The sequence below is a fragment of the Terrapene carolina genome, unplaced genomic scaffold, assembly GCF_002925995.2.
Source record: "Terrapene carolina triunguis isolate 2854851 unplaced genomic scaffold, T_m_triunguis-2.0 Scaffold67, whole genome shotgun sequence".
In the NCBI taxonomy this organism is placed as follows: domain Eukaryota; kingdom Metazoa; phylum Chordata; order Testudines; family Emydidae; genus Terrapene; species Terrapene triunguis.
In genome coordinates this window covers 2,605,554-2,622,900 of record NW_020664418.1, presented here as the reverse complement: position 1 = coordinate 2,622,900, position 17,347 = coordinate 2,605,554, and the positions used below count along the sequence as shown (strand labels likewise).

General features: G+C 50.5%; 1 long non-coding RNA gene across 1 annotated transcript in view; it reads right to left on the bottom strand.

The window, feature by feature from the left end:
• Positions 1-779: 779 nt before the first annotated feature.
• The window catches only part of LOC113406041, a 55,919-nt gene continuing 39,351 nt past the window's right edge, over positions 780-17,347 (bottom strand). Inside the window, exons 2-3 of the long non-coding RNA XR_003369629.2 lie at positions 11,223-11,379; positions 780-990 (exon numbers count right to left, since the gene is read on the bottom strand). This is a non-coding gene — a long non-coding RNA (uncharacterized LOC113406041). The remainder of the gene's footprint in view (positions 991-11,222; positions 11,380-17,347) is intronic.

Genomic DNA, 17,347 nt, shown 5'->3' with positions numbered 1-17,347 from the left:
TTTAAAAAAAAGGCAAAATTGCCATTTACCTGTTGATTTTTCAGACACTGCATTTTCCATTGATGTATCACCCTGATGGAGAACTCCTGCCCAGTTCTCCCATAGTCTTTTAGTTGAGATGGCCACAAATGGTGCCAGTTTTACTCCATACACCTGCCTGTGCACTGGAAGATGACCTGGGACTCATCTAAGTTGCAGATGATTGAGATGCAAGATGTAAGAACATGCCCAAAGGAGCCTCTTTGAGCTTAAACCACATGGATCATGTCACCGGGTGAAGATGTCAGTGCGTGCAAGGGCAGTCTAGGCGTCACAGAGTGGGAGAAAAGCCACCAGATTGACCCTTAAGGGTGGTCTGAACTTTGCAAAGGAGAAGCCCAAGCCAACAAACCTGCAAATGTTTCCCATGTATTGAAAATTGCAACAACCAACCCCCCAAATTCCTCTCCAGACTTGGGTGGAATATGCAGGCAAGAGGCAGATAACCATGTGCTCTGAACCTTGAAGCTGTTGCTTTTACTCCTATTCAGGCAGCAGCTTAGGCTATAAACACACCCTATATAAAACACTGGTGATTAGCATGGCAAAGGCCATTGACACCAAGGAAGGAAGGGCTGTGTCTGCAAGTGAAACATATCTCCCAAGTGACCCACTGCTGGCAGGGCTCAGACTCAGACCACTGAGCTGGGAACAGGCTTGTCCTATGGGTGGCTGTAAACCCGCAGGCTTCCATCACATAGGTCACCATTTTCAGTAAGGGCCTTTGGGTATATGGGTGCTCAGCCTGAAACACCTGGGGCCCAATTTTAAGAGGTGATTGTGATGTGTCACTCTATATTCTTTATGAAAATATGCTTATGATAACATATGTACTTCATGCAAAATGGGTCTTGTAAGTGTTCTCCTACCGGCTTTTGTATGTTACCACTCCTGATGGTCTGATTTGTGTCGTGTCCATTTATCCTTTTACGTAGAGACACTTCAATCTCCCTAGACATTTAATAACAGATTTAAAAGTAGCCATTCTTCAACAAAAAAAACTTCAAAAACAGACTTCAAAGAGAAATTGCAGAGCTACAATTCATTTGCAAACTTAACACCATTAATTTGGGCTTGAATGGGGACTGTCTCACTACAAAAGCAATTTTCCCTCTCTTGGTATTGACACCTCCTTATCAATTATTGGGAGTGGACCACATCCACCCTGACTGAATTGGCCTTGTCAACACTAGTTCTCCACTTGTAAGGTAACTCCCTTCTCTTCATGTGCCAATATATATTTATGCCTGTATATGTAATTTTCACTTCATGCATCTGAAGAAGTGAGTTTTTTACCCACGAAAGCTTATGCCCAAATAAATCTGTTAGACTTTAAGGTGCCATCGGACTCCTCGTTGTTTTTGTGGATACAGACTAACACGGCTGCCCTTCTGAAACCTATTTCTTGTTTATAATATAACCCAGTTTATGTAATTTCTAACTGGGGGGCAAGAAGTTGTGCATATCTCCCTCCACATTGAGGGAGGCAGCAAATTTCATAAAACCTTTGCGTTTGTATCCCTTAAAGGGAGTGGACACGGCTAGGTAAAGGGGACCCAAGCTGGAAGAATAGGCTGATTCAGTGGCACCCCAGCACATCAGGTGACACCCCGAAGGGCCCAAACACATCACAGTGCTAAGCACCCAGAACACAGCTGAAGTCCATGGGAGCTGCAGGAGTTCAGAGACTGAAATCAGACCTGGGTTGTCTCATGCTGGGCACCTGATCTTTGGGACACCCAAATGAGAGCCCACCTCTGGGAATGTGGACTTTGAATGGGCTGCAGAAAGAGGGACCCTGAGCAGAGTCCCATCTCTTTAAGAAGAGAAGAAGCTGCAGGCCATGTGGGAGCAGCAGGGGAAGTGGGCAGGTGGGCGCATGCAACTGACTTGCTCTGAAACAAGTCCCAGGTAGCTCTCTGTCTCTCCCTACCACTGCACCTGGATGGATAAAGGCAGTATACCCTGCATGTGTGGGTTGGGCAGTGAGCGTGTCAGAGGAAGCTGGAGCAGCTGGCACTGTATATAAGAACATAAGAGCGACCATATTGGGTCAGACCAATGGTCCATCTAGCCAGGTATCCTGTCTGCTGACAGTGGCCAATGCCAGGTGCCCCAGAGGGGATGAACAGAACAAGTAATCATCAAGTGATCCATCCCCTATCGCCCATTCCCAGCTTCTTTTCCAATTCCAATATATCCTTTTTGAGATGGGGTGACCACATCTGCACGCAGTATTCAAGATGTGAGTGTACCATGGATTTATATAGAGGCACTAGGATATTTTCTGTCTTATTAGCCATCCCTTTCTTAATGATTCCCAACATTCTGTTCGCTTTTTTGACTGCCGCTGCACATTGAGTGGATATTTTCAGAGAACAATAAGTCCCAGATCTCTTTCTTGAGTGGTAACAGCTAATTTATAGTCCATCATTTTATATGTATAGTTGGGATTATATTTTCCAATGTGCATTACTTTGCATTTATCAACATTGAATTTCATCTGCCATGTTGCCCAGTTACTCAGTTTTCTGAGATCCCTTTGTAACTCTTCACAGTTTGCTTTGGACTTAATTATCTTGAGTAGTTTTGTATCATCTGCAAATTTTGCCACCTCACTGTTGACCCCTGTTTCCAGATCATTTATGAATATGTTGAATAGGACTGGTCCCAGTACAGAACCTTGAGGGACCCGACTATTTACCACTCTTCATTCTGAAAACTGACCATCTTTCATATCCTTTGTTTCCTATCTTTTAATCAGTTACTGATTCATGAGAGGACCTTCCTTCTTATCCCATGACAGCTTACTTTCTTAAGAGTAGGCAGGAGCGGATTAGGGTTTTGTGGGGGCCCTTCCCCTCCCTTTCTGCCTGCAGTCCCCCTCCTCCCCAGCATTCCTGCCAGGGAGTGGGGTCGGGGAGCGTTTGGAGTGCCGGGCGGGTGGAGCCAGGCAAGCCCCCGTGCCCCAAGCCCACTCCCTGGCTGGAGTGCCGGGAGGGCGGGCGGAGTGAGCCAACTCCCCACACCCTGACCCCACTCCTTGGCAGGAGCACTGGGCGGGTGGAGAGTCAGGGCGTGGGGGCACCCATTTTTCCATGGGCCCCCCAATTGTCCAGGGCCCCAGGGCATGGGCCCCATTGGCCCAGTGGCTAATCCACCATCGGGTGCAGGGTCTGAGCTGCTCTTCCTTGCCTCCAGCCATGGCCCCTGTGTTGAACCAACAGAAGGAATGCTGTAGTACTGCAAAGCTCCTGGAATGGATCTGAGAATAGGTCCCCTCCCATTTAAATATGGGGGCTGTCAGCTCCAGCACCTCAACTAATCTCAGCTCTGGATGAAAGTGAAAGGAGAAAGTGATCACTAAGGTAGCCAGGGCCCAAGCACTAAGGGCTTTAAAGGTCAAACCCAACAGCTTGATTTGCAGTTGGAAATGAACTGGAAGCCAGCACTGCCTCTGGAGAGTAGGGGCCATGTACTGTCTGCGAGAAGAACTGCTCAATGAGCAGCCAGCTGCAATCCATGCTAGCCTGGTGTGAATCTTCCAGCATGGCCTGCTAATTCCTGCATTTCTGCTTTCCCAATTCCTGTGTGACCCTGCGCGCCTCCCAGGTGAATGCAGTGTGAAACAATGGGTGCATGTCCTGAGTCTTGGAGTGATGTGGTGTTTGTGTCTGCTCTAGGGCTCCCCTCCCAATGGTACAAAAGGGCACCTGGGCTGAGGAAGATTCCAACAAGTACTACATAATAGACAATCTGTCACGCTCAAGAGTACTATATATATATATATATATATAAAGATTGTAATATATATATATATGTTTGCAGTGTTGTAGCTGTGTTGGTCTCAGGAAGGCAAGGTGGATGAGCTAATACCTTTTATTGGACCAACCTTGGTTGGTGAGAAAGACAAGCTTTCAAGCTCCACAGAGCTCTTCTTCAGGTGTGGGAAAGGATATATATATAGACTCAGAGATATGTATGCATATGTAACATGTATATATACATAAACTATAGTGTATGAATTACACTTATTTTACATATATTATATATATCACATACACACATCTAATCTAATTTATGATTTTACAAAATACAAACATACATTTTTAATTTGACCTCATCCCTTTAATTGGAAGAGCTTTAAGATGCTCAGATATATGTGAACATTGTGATATGTTCTTACTGGTAATCATATTACATTATATTATATATTTATTTTTGTTGCCCATGTTGAAAGAGATGCCAAAAGCAAACAAACATCACATATTTTGAAAAGTAAATCAGATTTTTAAACTTTCTTGCACTGAATTCATTAGAATGGCAACACATCTGGGCATTTGTTTGGTTTTTCTAAAATTGGTGACTTTGAACGCGACAGCATCTGGTTGAGCTTTGCCAGTCACTTCCTGTGGATGAACAGGAGAGGGTGCTGTTCCTCTTTGTGAAGAATAACTCAGGGTGCCTGGGCTCAGCCTTGCCTGTGGTCTGTCGGTAACTGAGGAGGAAGCCTCTGTCTTCTTGAAGCAGATGTGATTCCGTCTTGACTGCAGCCAGTTGGAAAGTGGAGGGGAAAAATGTGCATTTCCGTTCTTTACGGTGGAATTTTCCAATCAGCTCAGCCATGGCAGCAGGTGAGACTTGCACACGCCAGACAGTCTTGTTTTCACAGGATCCCGTGTGTTTCCACCTTCTCTTGCTGCCTCTCATCCTTCCCAAATCTCCCTGGCAATTATTATAGGGCTGTAGTAGCACCAACAGGGGCCTGCTGTGCTAGGTGCTTGCACAGATACATGCTCCCAGCGCCTAAGGGCTTACAATCTGCATGGATGAGGTGGGAGAAAGGGGCTTGCCCCATTTTAGCAGCGAGGAGCTGACGCTCAGAGATTAAGTAACTTGCGGAAGGTCACACACAGCCTCTGTGGCAGACCTGGGTCTCCTGAGTGCTAACCACAGGGCTAGCCAGCCTAAGCACCTGCAGGTTTCTCTTTGAGGTTCTCCAGATCTCTGACTCTCCTGTGCTCCCTATTTCTGTCCCTCTCTGTTTCGCTCAGTGGCCCGGGACCCTGTTCTCTGGAATACCAGTGAAGTCAGTGGAAGTTACTTGTATCCTGACGAGGGAGAATCTGGTCCTAGGGTGTGTATTTCTTTCATCCATTCCTCCTCCCTGGCTCCCGCTATCTCTACACTGCAGCTGCAGTGAGCCTCCCAACCCGGGTAGGCAGACTCATAGCAGGGCTAAACACAGCTGTGTGCTATTATGGCTTGGGCGGAGAGGTAGCTACTGTGCTCAGACCAGGGACCGGGTGGGCTCTGAGCTGCCACCCAAGTTCAAGTAGCCACACTGTTATTTTTAGCGCGCTAGCTCGAGCCCAGCTAGCATGAGTCTGTCTACCCGGGCTGGGAGGCTCACTGCCAGCTGCAATGCAGGCAGACCCTGTCTGTCTGTCTCTGCACCTGTCTGTCTGTCTGTCCATTGCCTTTCTGTCCCTCACGTGCCCCTTTCCTTTTCTCCAGCAGGCTGTGTCCTGTTGTGAGACCAGGTGGTACAAGAGGTTCAACCCTGCTCTGCCCAGACCTTGAAATCAAGAACCCCAGCTCAGGAAGCTCTGCCACTGCTCTGTGCCCTTGACCAGGTCCCTTCACCGCTAGGTGTTTCTCGTGCTATAGAACAGGATCCCTTCACCACTAGGTGTTTCCCGTGCTAAAGAACAGGGTCCCTTCACCACTAGGTGTTTCCCGTGCTATAGAATAGGGATACTTCCACTCCTGTGTGCAACACGGGAGGAAAAGAGCTAGCCAGTCTGTGTGAGAGGAAGCCCTCTTCGCCGTGTGACTGTCAAGAATTTCAGCTCTAATTTCTAGAAACAACCTTACCTCTACCCCCTCCACCCTGACCTCCCTATACCTGCCTCCCAGAGACATCCATCTAGTCACACACCAGGCCTTTCACCATATTTCTATTAGCCACATACCCCCAATGGAACATCCCAGAAGGCATTCTGAAATTTCCCAGAAGCCATTGCTTCAGGGAGTTGTGCCTGGTACTACTGGAACGGTACCCAGAATGCAAAGCAACCACAGTGTAGTCGACCGTCGGCATGGACACAGGGTAAAACTGCACCTGCAACTGCAACACTAGTATGGACATACTGCTCCATGGGTGCTTCTGCCGGGGCTGACCCACCAGTTCAGTTACCAATGGCTCAGCTCTCTGGTGCGGATGTTGCATGGTATTAACAGCACTCAGCTCTCACTGGGGTGCAGAGTACTCAGCACTTTTCAGGATAAGGCCTGTTGTTTCACACCCTTTGGGCCAGCCCCCAGCTATCTCACCCGTTTTGCTATGCACAACCCTCGATCCAGGCCAAAGGGGGTCTCGTACAAGTCTGAGCATGGGTCTCTGGGGGAAGGGAATGAGATGAGCTCCTGTGACTCCAGGGAGATGTGGCAGCTGAGTCTGTGCTGGAGTTTGAGATCTGAGGCAAGAATTGGTTTCATGACGCTGGGGAGGGCAGTTGGTCTGGGAGGAGCTTGGAAGAATGGGGCTGCTCAATACTATGGAAGGAAAATGGAACAGGTGACGTTTAAATCCCTTCTGGCATCTGCAGGGTAATTAATGCTTCTCCGGGAGAGGGTCAAACTGCAGCAGGGACAGCAACTGGCATTCAGCTCAGAGAAGGCTGCTGGCACTAAGCACACCACTGACATGGGCCTCAGCTTTTAGGAGAACTGGGTTTAACCCCTGTTTCCCTCTTATGTGTAAGTGACAGATAGGTACAGCTCCCTAACCATCTGGGAGGCAGGTACTGTCCCATTCCCCATGTTAGAGATGGGGAAACAGGCACAGAGAGAGGACAAGGTCACAGAATGAGTCAGTGGGAGAACTGGGAATAAAGTTGTCTGTTCTAACCACTAAACTACACTGCTCACTGGGGAGGCAGGATGAGGATGATGACCTTGTCTCTTGCCTGTTTCAGCAATTTCCAAATCGCCAGGGCTGCTAAAACCACTGATGCTAGTTCCATGGAATAAGTTTATATTTTAAATCGCTACATATGGTAACATGAGGCTGGCTTGAAAAAAAGTCAAATCCCAAGAAGTACAACAACTAGGTTACTCCGGCTGGGGTTGATCCACAGCATAGAAGCTCCAAGGGGTGGGGGATAGGGTACGGAGCTGGACAAGCCATTTAACATCTTGGGCCTCAGTGTGAAAGTTCCTGCAGAGGTGTGAACTGGGATAGCTTCAATGCATTTCACGGGTTAAGGCCCACAGTCTCCAGCTGAAAGAGGCCTCTGGGGAGGTGGAATGTAAAGGTAGGGGTGGTAGTTGCCATAGGACCATAGCTTTATATCTCACCAGTAGAAGAATGGGGATCCTTCTAGACCACCTTGATTACCTCCCCAGGACTCCCTGGAGGTAGTTGTGAAGGAGTTGTAAACAGATTACTCTCTCCACCAGAAGATCTGCTCATCAGCCCAGCACTCTGCAGCTCCATGGTCTTCTCCTTCTTCCCATGCCACTTCATTTGAGTGTATGGTTTTGGTAGCAGCTTATCACAGAGCAGCCATCTCTGTTTTCAGTGAACAAACCCAGCCAAGCTGTACATGCTTCTTGTTTGTTTGTTGTTTCCATTTCATTTTCCGCAAGCAGCTGGAGAAGATGATTCCACAATGACCACAGGGGTGAAACTTAACCACCCCAGCCATGCTACATGCAGGATGGGGCCAGCCAAGACAGGTGCAGTGGCAAGAGGCAGCAGCCATAACAAAAAGACTGTTTGTTTACCCTGGGCCACTAGCACACTCACAGAGAAGACCAGGGGCACGTGCCAAGCCACAGTGTCTGGCAAATAAACCACTAGAGTAAGGAGCACACAGGAATTGGAATCTGTGGCTTCTACAGAGCAAGGCAGTCAGTGCATGAGCGAGGCTGCATCTCAGAGGAGAGACAGCTCCTGGCATCAGAACAGAGGCGTGTCAGAGTCCCTGGTTTAAAGGAGGGGGCCGGCTGCTTCTGTTTGGGTTTCCACATGCTGGGCCGGAGTCATGGCTCACTTACATGAGCAGGACCCAGCTGAATCTCTAGTGGTGCTGTCCTGGGGGTGGTGATTAGAATCAGGCCCACAGGCTCCCGTGATTTACGAGGGTGTATCTCCCCTCAGTGACGTTATCCAGACCCACTGGCGGACCCATGGGGGTGAAGCCCAGCGATGAATGGCTGAAGGGGCCCTGTTTTCAAATGTGGGTGGGAAAGGAGGACCTAGGAGTCCTACCTATGGGTGCTTAGCCCATCGTGTAGGCTAGTGCTACTCGGTGGGTGTAGTGTATGTCTATACTGCCGGCTGTTTGTGAGTGGAGCATGTGAAGGCACCCGTACCCCCACAGTCCACACGCACAGCCTTAAATGCATGTCTGAGGTAGTAGATTCCAAGCTGGAGAGTTCATCTGGCACATGTGGTCAGATGCATGGCTTGAGCTGGGACCTGCCCCTTGTTGTCCATGTTGCAGTGTGGTGATAGCAAAAGCACAGGTACTTGGGCTGAAGCATAGATAGTCCTCCACTGCTTTCCCCATAATTCCCTGTCCTTGTATCTTCTGGGGCTTCTCCATACAAACTTCCCACGTGCCCTCTATGCACTGGCAGCTACCTTGGCATTTAACCCTTTGTTTCCCACATGCTCCACTCTCTTGTCATTCTCTGACATGCGTGCTGCGGTGGACTCACACAGTTGGATTGCAAAGCCATGCTTACAAACCACAAATCTGGCAGCGAGCCCTCTCTGTGACCCTGCTACTTGGAAATCGAGCAGGCACTTGGCACTGCCCAAGCCCAGAGCCCACCATTGCCCAGGGTGTCAGCCTGAACCTGACCTGTCTGATGATCAAGTCCAGTGGGTGATACTGTGGTGGAGTCCCAGGAACAGGATCACTCTGCGAACCTGGAAGCTCAGGGTCAGCCTATTCATCTGGTTGGGCTAGCGGGTGTCCTGGGGCTATTTTCCAAGGACCTGCTTGGGGATGAAGCTGAGGAAGAGCTTGGAGAGATTCCTGGCCAGGAATCTGATCCCAGCCTGGTAGGTGCCACCCACTGTGTCTGTCATTGTATTGGGGGGGAACTGGATCTGTAAAATGGAGGGATTTCCAGATTATGGCCAATGGAATTATTGTCATGGAGGACGTGCCATGTGTTGGGGGTGGTTAGCTTTGGTTTAAGGTGGAAGCCATGTCATTCCCTTGGCCCGTCCTTCTTTCCTCCCTGCCCCGGATCACATGTGATCCAGAACAGGTGTTGAGCAGAGAGAGAGAGAGAGACCTAGTACCGATTCCTTAAAACGCCCTTTGCTCTTTGAAAAGGAATAACTGGCTCCCAGGCTGGCTGAGCTGGCTGAGTCCTCAGTGGGCAAATTCCCTAAATCTCCCCTTGGCCTTTTGGTCTGGTCAAGAACAGATGGACCTAAGATCCCAAATGCTGGGCTTGGCCATCTTATGTGTTCAGTGAGTCCCTAATGGGGACCTCTGTGCCAATTATAACAACACTGGGCATATAGTGCCCTCTGCCAAGGAGTTGCCAAAGGCCAGGCATTGAGTTAGGGGCCCATACCCCAGGGGTGGGGACAGGCCTGCACTCCTTGTTTAACCCACAGACCAAATTCCCTTCTGACCTTTTCCAGGGAGGGGCAGGCCAGTGAGGCCAGGGTTAGTGCTCGGTGTCAACTGAGGCAACAATGTGAGAATTCTAGGATTCATTGACTCTGGAGGCTGAATTATTCTCGTGCTCGGTCAAGGCCCCAATTCCCCTGGAGGTCAGGGCTGCCTCTGTGTCCTGGTGCAGGGTGGTGGGTGGGATCAAGTGCTCACGATTATGCAGCAAAGAGGCATGCTGATCTCTGGGTGCTCTGCTGTGAACCAGAGCTCCTGGCTGTGATTGTTCATGCCCTAGACCGGCGTGAGGGTATTGGTAGAGATCCTGGAAGGCTAAACATTTCTCTAGGGGTCCAAGTCCATGATAGCTCTGCTGGTTAGGCCAGGGGCTCATCCTGGCAGGAGAGCAATGGGGAAGTGACTGGCCATATGCAGAATGGCCCAGTGGGTCTGTGAGGGTGTGTATCTGAGGTAGGATGCATGGAGACAGGTCTGGAGAGATCTCCTCCCCTATCCTCCACAGGGACAGCAAGGGAATAGGCTACCCCTGAGCTCTGCGCTGACTCGGGATCCTCTTGGAAGGCCAGCTCCTCTCCCAGCTCACTCCCCTCCCCAGCAGCAATGCCAGGGCTCTTACCTGAGGGCGCAGTCACATAAGGGGCAGGAGACTGAAGTGGCTTCAGTCCAGTTGGCTGCTGCTGTTGGTTACATCCTCCCCTGTCTTTGTGCAGACTGGGCCTTCCCGAGGATGCCCCCTCCTCTATCCCAGCCCCCACTGCTCTGGTATCTCCCAGCCCCTTCCCAGGTTGGCTCTCTTGGCCTGGGGAGTTGGTGTCATCTGCAAATATGATCCTGGTTGAATTTATTCCACGTGGCAAAGAAAGGCGTGCGGGCAGCTGCCATGCATGGGGCATGGAGAGGCTTGGGGTGCAGGGTAACTGGTGGAAGAAGCCTCTGGGAACTCCTGGAGAGCCCTGGACTGCACTACAACCAACATGGCGCCTCACTGCTTGTTGACTAAAACGCTTCACTGCTGGGGCAGTGGGGGTGCCGCAGCCCCTCTGGAAATGCCCCATGAACGAGAAACACTAGGCTGCCACACAGCTCCTGCTACACCTCTTGATAGGCTGGCCCCTGATGGGTATCACATGCCTTGCCTCTCTGTACGATGCACAGCAATAACAACAAGGCACCCCCTGCCACCTCCTCACCACACCTGCCAGCCCTGGAGCACTGTCACCCTGACCCATGCACCAAATTCACCTGGCTGGGGAACTCAACGGGCATTTCTGGGATGATGCCAGGGCTGAAATCATCCCAGGGCAGGGAGAATGTACTGCATGGAACCCAGCTGCTGCTTGGCACACAGCAGAGGTCTCACAAATGCCCATGTATGTGCAAAGCCCCAGCATATCGGTTGGTCGCCCCAATCTACCCATAGTGTCTGACAGCTGGCCCGTCTGATCCTGGCAGTCTACTTACAAATTGGTATTAGTGGCACTAATAAAGTAGTTAATGTTGTGACTAAAAACTCACCTTATTTCCAGTCACCAGGGATTCCCGCGGAAGTACAACAGACCATTGGAACTCTCCCCTTCAAGGCTGTGTCTTACTCGCTTCGAAGGCAGACGAAGCACTGCATGCATTAAAAGATTCTAGGGCACTGTTGAAATCCCTGGTCCCATGTACACGCCTACAAAACAAAGATCAGTCACCAGTCAGTTAAGGGCTTAATTGCCAGGGAAGCTATTTCTTGTCTCTATCAGGCTGCTATTATTGTTGGATGTATTATCTGTATTACCATAGTGACTAGGAACCTCAGCCATGGAGCAGGACCCCGCTGTACCAGGCGCTATACAAACCCAGAACTGAAAGATGATCCCTGCCCCAAGGAGCTCAGAATCTTGACAAGCTGGAACATCAGCTGGTATCACCAATTCACCCCCGTCCCTACAATGCACATCACCTGAGGGTCATAGAGTCATAGATTATAAGGCCAGAAGGAAACACTGTGATCATACAAGGGCCCTCCTGTACAACACAGGCCACAGGGCTTCCCTGAATTAATTAATTCCCAGCAGATCTGTTAGAAAAACACCCATCTTGATTTTAAAATTGCCAGTGATAGAAACTCCACCACAACCCTAGGTAAATTGTTTTAATGTTTAATTACCCTCACTGTGAAAAATGGGCACCTTATTTCTGGTCTCTTCCTATCTTCCACCAGGGGCCATCTGCCATAAGTAGCATCTCCTGCATGCCACCTCCAGGTGCTGGACTGGTGGCCTGGACAAAGGGGGCTGTAGCGAGGTAGTGCTGGGTGCATCATCACAGGAATGGCTTCTGGCTTGCACAGATGTGATTGTAGTAGCATGAAAGGTGCTATGATGCTTTCCTGACAGACAGTGGGTATCTCTGTATAATAGATGACTCCACAGCTTGGAACAGCTCTACAGACAAGCCAGCCTGCCTTATTTTATTTTGTAAATTAACAGCCAGAAACTTCCTCACTCAGGTCCCTGGCCAGCTGCCATTGCATGTGGAGGCTGAGACAAGCTATGCCATACTTTAATTACACTGATTAATTTCAGAATACCAGCTTCAGCACAGCATCGGGCAGAGCGGAGGAGGTTACGGGAACTGGTAACACAAATGAATTGTTGTACTATCCTCTCACCTCGTCTGCTGCCAGGGCACCCGCCCTTGCTGATCTGGCCCCATGCTCATTAGCTCTCTGATGTCATCTCAGCTGATCAGATGCCTTTGGTGTTCAGCACTTTGCTGGGACCCTGGTGCTGGGACAGGACTGGATTCAAGTCAGAACACGAAGGGGAAGGTACTCGGGGAAGTGAGGGGCTGTGATCTATGAAACCGAGGCCCAGATTCACAGAGGTATTTAGGCTCCAAACCTCCTTTGTGGAGTTGATCCAGAAAGCCTAACAGTACCCTGTCCTTCCATAGGAGGATCTCAAAGCACACCCTGACCATTAGTCCTCACGACCACTCTGGGAAACTGAGACACTGAGGGGGAACATGACTTGCCTGTGGTCACACAGTAAGTCAATGCCAGAGCTGGGCACCTGCCACTCAGATCTCCCAATTGCCTGTTCTGTGCTTGAAACACCCTTTTGATGGGCAAGCAGAGGCTGGGGGTGCTAGTGCACGCTGGGCTCGGTGGCATTGCAGGAACAGGCCTTTGCCATGGGGCGGGAAGGGGCTCATTACAGCCCACAGTCACAGGCAGAGAGCTGCATTGCAGCAACAGGCAGGAGACAGGCGGATTACTGACGGGGAAGCTTGGGATGCTGGGGTTCAAGGGCTCCCCACAAACTTCCTTGGTGACTTCAGGCAAGCCCCTTAGCCTGTCTGCGCCTCAGTTCCCCAGCTGTACAATGGTATAGCAGCTTTGCCCTACCTCCCAGGGGTGTGTGAGGATAAACACATTAAGGATGGTGAGGGGCTCAGATGCTGTGGCTGTGTGGGCCAGAGACATAGCATAAGAACATAAGAACAGCCATACTGGGTCAGATCAAAGGTATATCTAGCCCAATATCTTATCTTCTAACAGTGGTCAATGCCAGGTGCCCCAGAGGAAGTGAACAGGTAATCATCAAGTGATCCATTCCCTGTCACCCATTCCCAGCTTCTGGCAAACAGAGGCTAGGACACCATCCCTGCCCATCCTGACTAATAGCCATTGATGGACCTGTCCTCCATGAATTTATCTAGTTATTTTTTGAACCCTGTCATAGTCTTGGCCTTCACAACATCCTCTGGCAAGGAGTTCCACAGTGCATTGTGTGAAGAAATATTTCCTTTTTTTTTATTTTAAATCTGCTGCCTATTAATTTCATTTGATGACCCCTAGTTCTTGTGTTATGAGAAGGAGAGAGGGAAGTTAATGGCCCATTTGGGATCCCTGCATAAGAGACACTCATGCAGTGTAACATCTTGTTCCCCCTCCTGTGGTCCCAGGGGGATTTCCCTCCTGATCCATGGGAGGTGGTGAGTAACAACAGTACAAAACTCTAGTGGCAAGGCAGGGGCGACACTGTCCTCTTACTGAATTCACCAGGGACATGTAGGGCTAGATCATGCCTTTAGCCGAGCCCTAGCCAAGGAGTGAGACATGCCCTGTGTTGCCCAAGAAGTAGCTCTGGAGGACAGTGTTCCTCACAGATGCCCTTTGGTGAAAGGATCACTGTCCTGCTACTGTCTTGCTCTGGGAGGTGGAGGGATAGTACTGTGCTCACAGTGGTGATTTAGCCACTGGGCCAATGGGGCCTGTGCCCAGGGGTCCTGGCCAATTGGGGGGGCCCCAGAAAAATGGGCACCCCCGCACCCAACCCACTCCGCCCGCCCGGTGCTCCTGCCAGTGAGTAGGGCAAGCCCCGTGCGCAGCTCCACTCCTCAGCAGGAGCCTGGGGGGATTGCAGGCAGAAGGGGTATGGAGGGCCCCCACTTGCTAGGGCCGAGGGCCCCACAAAAGCTTAATCCACCTCTGTGTGCTGCAAGCCAGGGCCACCAGCACATTGCTTTTCCCAGCTCAGCAGCTCTAACCAGGGAGGAGTGGAGAGGGACCCAAGATTTCATACATGCCCCCCACTGCCTACACACCTGCTTTGGGAGGGGATGGGCCTTCTGCCAAGGTGAAAGCAACCCACGTGTGGGGGCAGGAGAGAGCTTCTTATTCCTTCTTCCTCCCTAGCACCATCGTGCAATCAGAGTCCCTCAATAACCACAGCAAAACCGGTTTGTTAAGCAGGGCCAGCACTACTGGGAGGGCAAAGGGGGTGTTTGCCCTTCCCAGATGTTCGTCAAGGGGCCCAAGTTATTGTCAGAAAGGCCAAAATAAGTACAGCTTTATCCTGTATTAAGCAACAGATTGGAGAATCATCATCCTTTCTAGAAATGATAAATCTCAGGAAACTACTGAACCAGAAGCCAAATGTTACCTATTTAACTGCTTAAACTCCAGGATTTTCCAGAAGTCTAAGAAGCCCCTGGACTCCTGGAAGATTGTTTGTTTTTCAAATAGCCACATCCAAGGCCCCCAAAATAATGGGACCCTAGAACCGGTCCTGTTGTTCAGGGCTCCCCGCTGCATGGTACATCCCTTGTTGGATAGACAAATGGCTGAAGCAGTTCTGAAGGGATTAGAACAATGGTGTTTAGGGTTGCCAAGTGTCGGTTTTCAACCGGAATGCCCGATCGAAAAGGGACCATGCCTGCTTTGGTCAGCACTGCTCACTGAGCCGTTAAAAGTCCAGTCGGCGGTGCTGTGGGTCTCAGGCAGGGTAGTCCCTACTAGTCCTGGCTCCGCGCTGCACCCGGAAGTGGCCCGCATGTCCGACTCCTAGGCGTGGGGTGTGATGTTCCCCTCTGGTGTTATCTGGATCAGCTAGGTCACTCCAATTCTTGACTATGGGAGCCAGCCTAACCCTGCTCTGCTGTGAGAACCCCACTCCTGGGCTGTTCACGCACAGCCTCTGGCATGTAAGCTGCTCCTTGGATTGTGCAACCGAATGACACTAGCCAATATCTCCAGTCCCAGACACAACCCAAGGAATCTCCGTCTTTCAGTATCTAGTTATGCGCGCTGGATGCTGCAAGTTTATATGAGTTTGTCAATTTAACTAAGAAATTGATATGTACCAGGCTTGATATCCCAAGGGGAGTCTCTGACACACTTCAAACCAAATGCACTGTTTCAGGTAGAATAAACAAACACATTTATTAACTACAAAGATTTTAAGTGATTATAAGTCAAAGCATAACAAGTCAGATTTGATCAAAGGAAATAAAAGCAAATCACATTCTAAGCTGATCTTAACACTTTCAGTGCCCTTTCAAACTTAGATGCTTCGCATCACAGGCTGGCTGGTTGCCCTTCAGCCAGGCTCTCCCCTTTGATCAGTGCTTCAGGCGCTTGGTGGTGATGTCTGTAGACGGAGGTGGAAGAGAGAGGAAGAGCATGGCAAATGTCTCTCCCTCCTGGCTTTCCCCCCTGGCCCTCTTCAGAGTCAGGTGAGCATTACCTCATCACAGTCCCAAACTGACAATAGGAAGGGGGGGTGACTCACTCGAGAGTCCAACAGATAAAACGGTTACTCACCTTTGTAACTGTTGTTCTTTGAGATGTGTTGCTCATATCCATTCCAATTAGGTGTGTGCGCGCCGCATGCACGATCATCGGAGAATTTTCTACCCTAGCAACACCCAGTGGGTCGGCTGTGGAGTCCCCTGGAGTGGCGCCTTCATGGCGCTGGATATATACCCCAGCCGACCCAGCGCCCCCTCAGTTCCTTCTTGCCGGCTACTCCGACAGTGGGGAAGGGGGGCGGGTTTGGAATGGATATGAGCAACACATCTCGAAGAACAACAGTTACAAAGGTGAGTAACTGTTTTTTCTTCTTTGAGTGCTTGCTCATATCGATTCCAATTAGGTGACTACCAAGCCTTACCTAGGCGGTGGGGTCGGAGTGAGACATCGCTGTGTGCAAAACCGCTGATCCGAATGCAGCATCGTCTCTGGACTGCTGTACAAGCGCATAGTGAGCGGCGAAGGTGTGGACCGATGACCAAACTGCAGCTCTACAAATGTCCTGGATTGGGACTTGAGCCAGAAAGGCAGTCGAGGAGGCTTGGGCCCTCGTGGAGTGGGCGGTGAGGCGCGGCGTCGGGGCTCCGGCCAGGTCGTAGCAAGCACGAATGCAGGACGTGATCCAAGAGGAGAGACATTGGGAGGAGACTGGTAAGCCTTTCATCCGGTCGGCCACTGCAACGAAGAGATGCGTCGTCTTTCTAAACGGTTTCGTATGCTCAATATAGAAAGCCAGGGCCCTGCGTACATCCAAGGAGTGCATACGTTGGTCTTGACGGGTGGCGTGCGGCTTAGGATGGAAGACCGGGAGAAATATGTCCTGGTTCACATGAAAAGCTGATACTACCTTGGGAAGAAAGGCAGGGTGGGGGGCGAAGCTGCACCTTGTCTTTATGGAAGACTGTGTATGGAGGCTCAGACGTGAGCGCCCTGATTTCAGAAACACACCTCACTGAAGTGATGGCTACCAGGAAGGCTGTCTTCCAAGATAGGTAAAGGAGTGAGCAGGTAGCCAATGGCTCGAACCGGGGCCCTGTGAGCTTGGAGAGAACCAGGTTAAGATCCCACGCCGGAACGGGTTGGCGTTGCTGTGGGTATAGCCGGTCTAAGCCCTTAAGGAATCTGACGACCATCGGGTTAGAGAAGACCGAGGAAGCGTGTTCTCCTGGGTGGAACACCGATATAGCGGCCAGGTGAACCCTGACTGAAGATATCGCCAAGCCCTGCTGTTTCAGGGATAGGAGATATTCGAGTATAAGAGGAATAGATGCCTGCAAGGGGGGCTTGGCCTGCTGCTCGCACCAACAGGAGAACCGTTTCCACTTGGCTAAGTAAGTGGTCCGTGTAGAGGGCTTTCTACTTCCCAGCAGAATCTGTTGCATGGGATGTGAGCATCGTAGCTCTGTCCGATTCAGCCATGGAGCATCCACGCTGTAAGGTGGAGCGATTGCAGGTCGAGGTGACAGAGTTGGCCGTGGACCTGAGAGATGAAGTCTGGGCACAAGGGAAGTGTGATCGGAGTTTGTACCGATAGCTCCAGAAGCGTGGTGTACCAGTG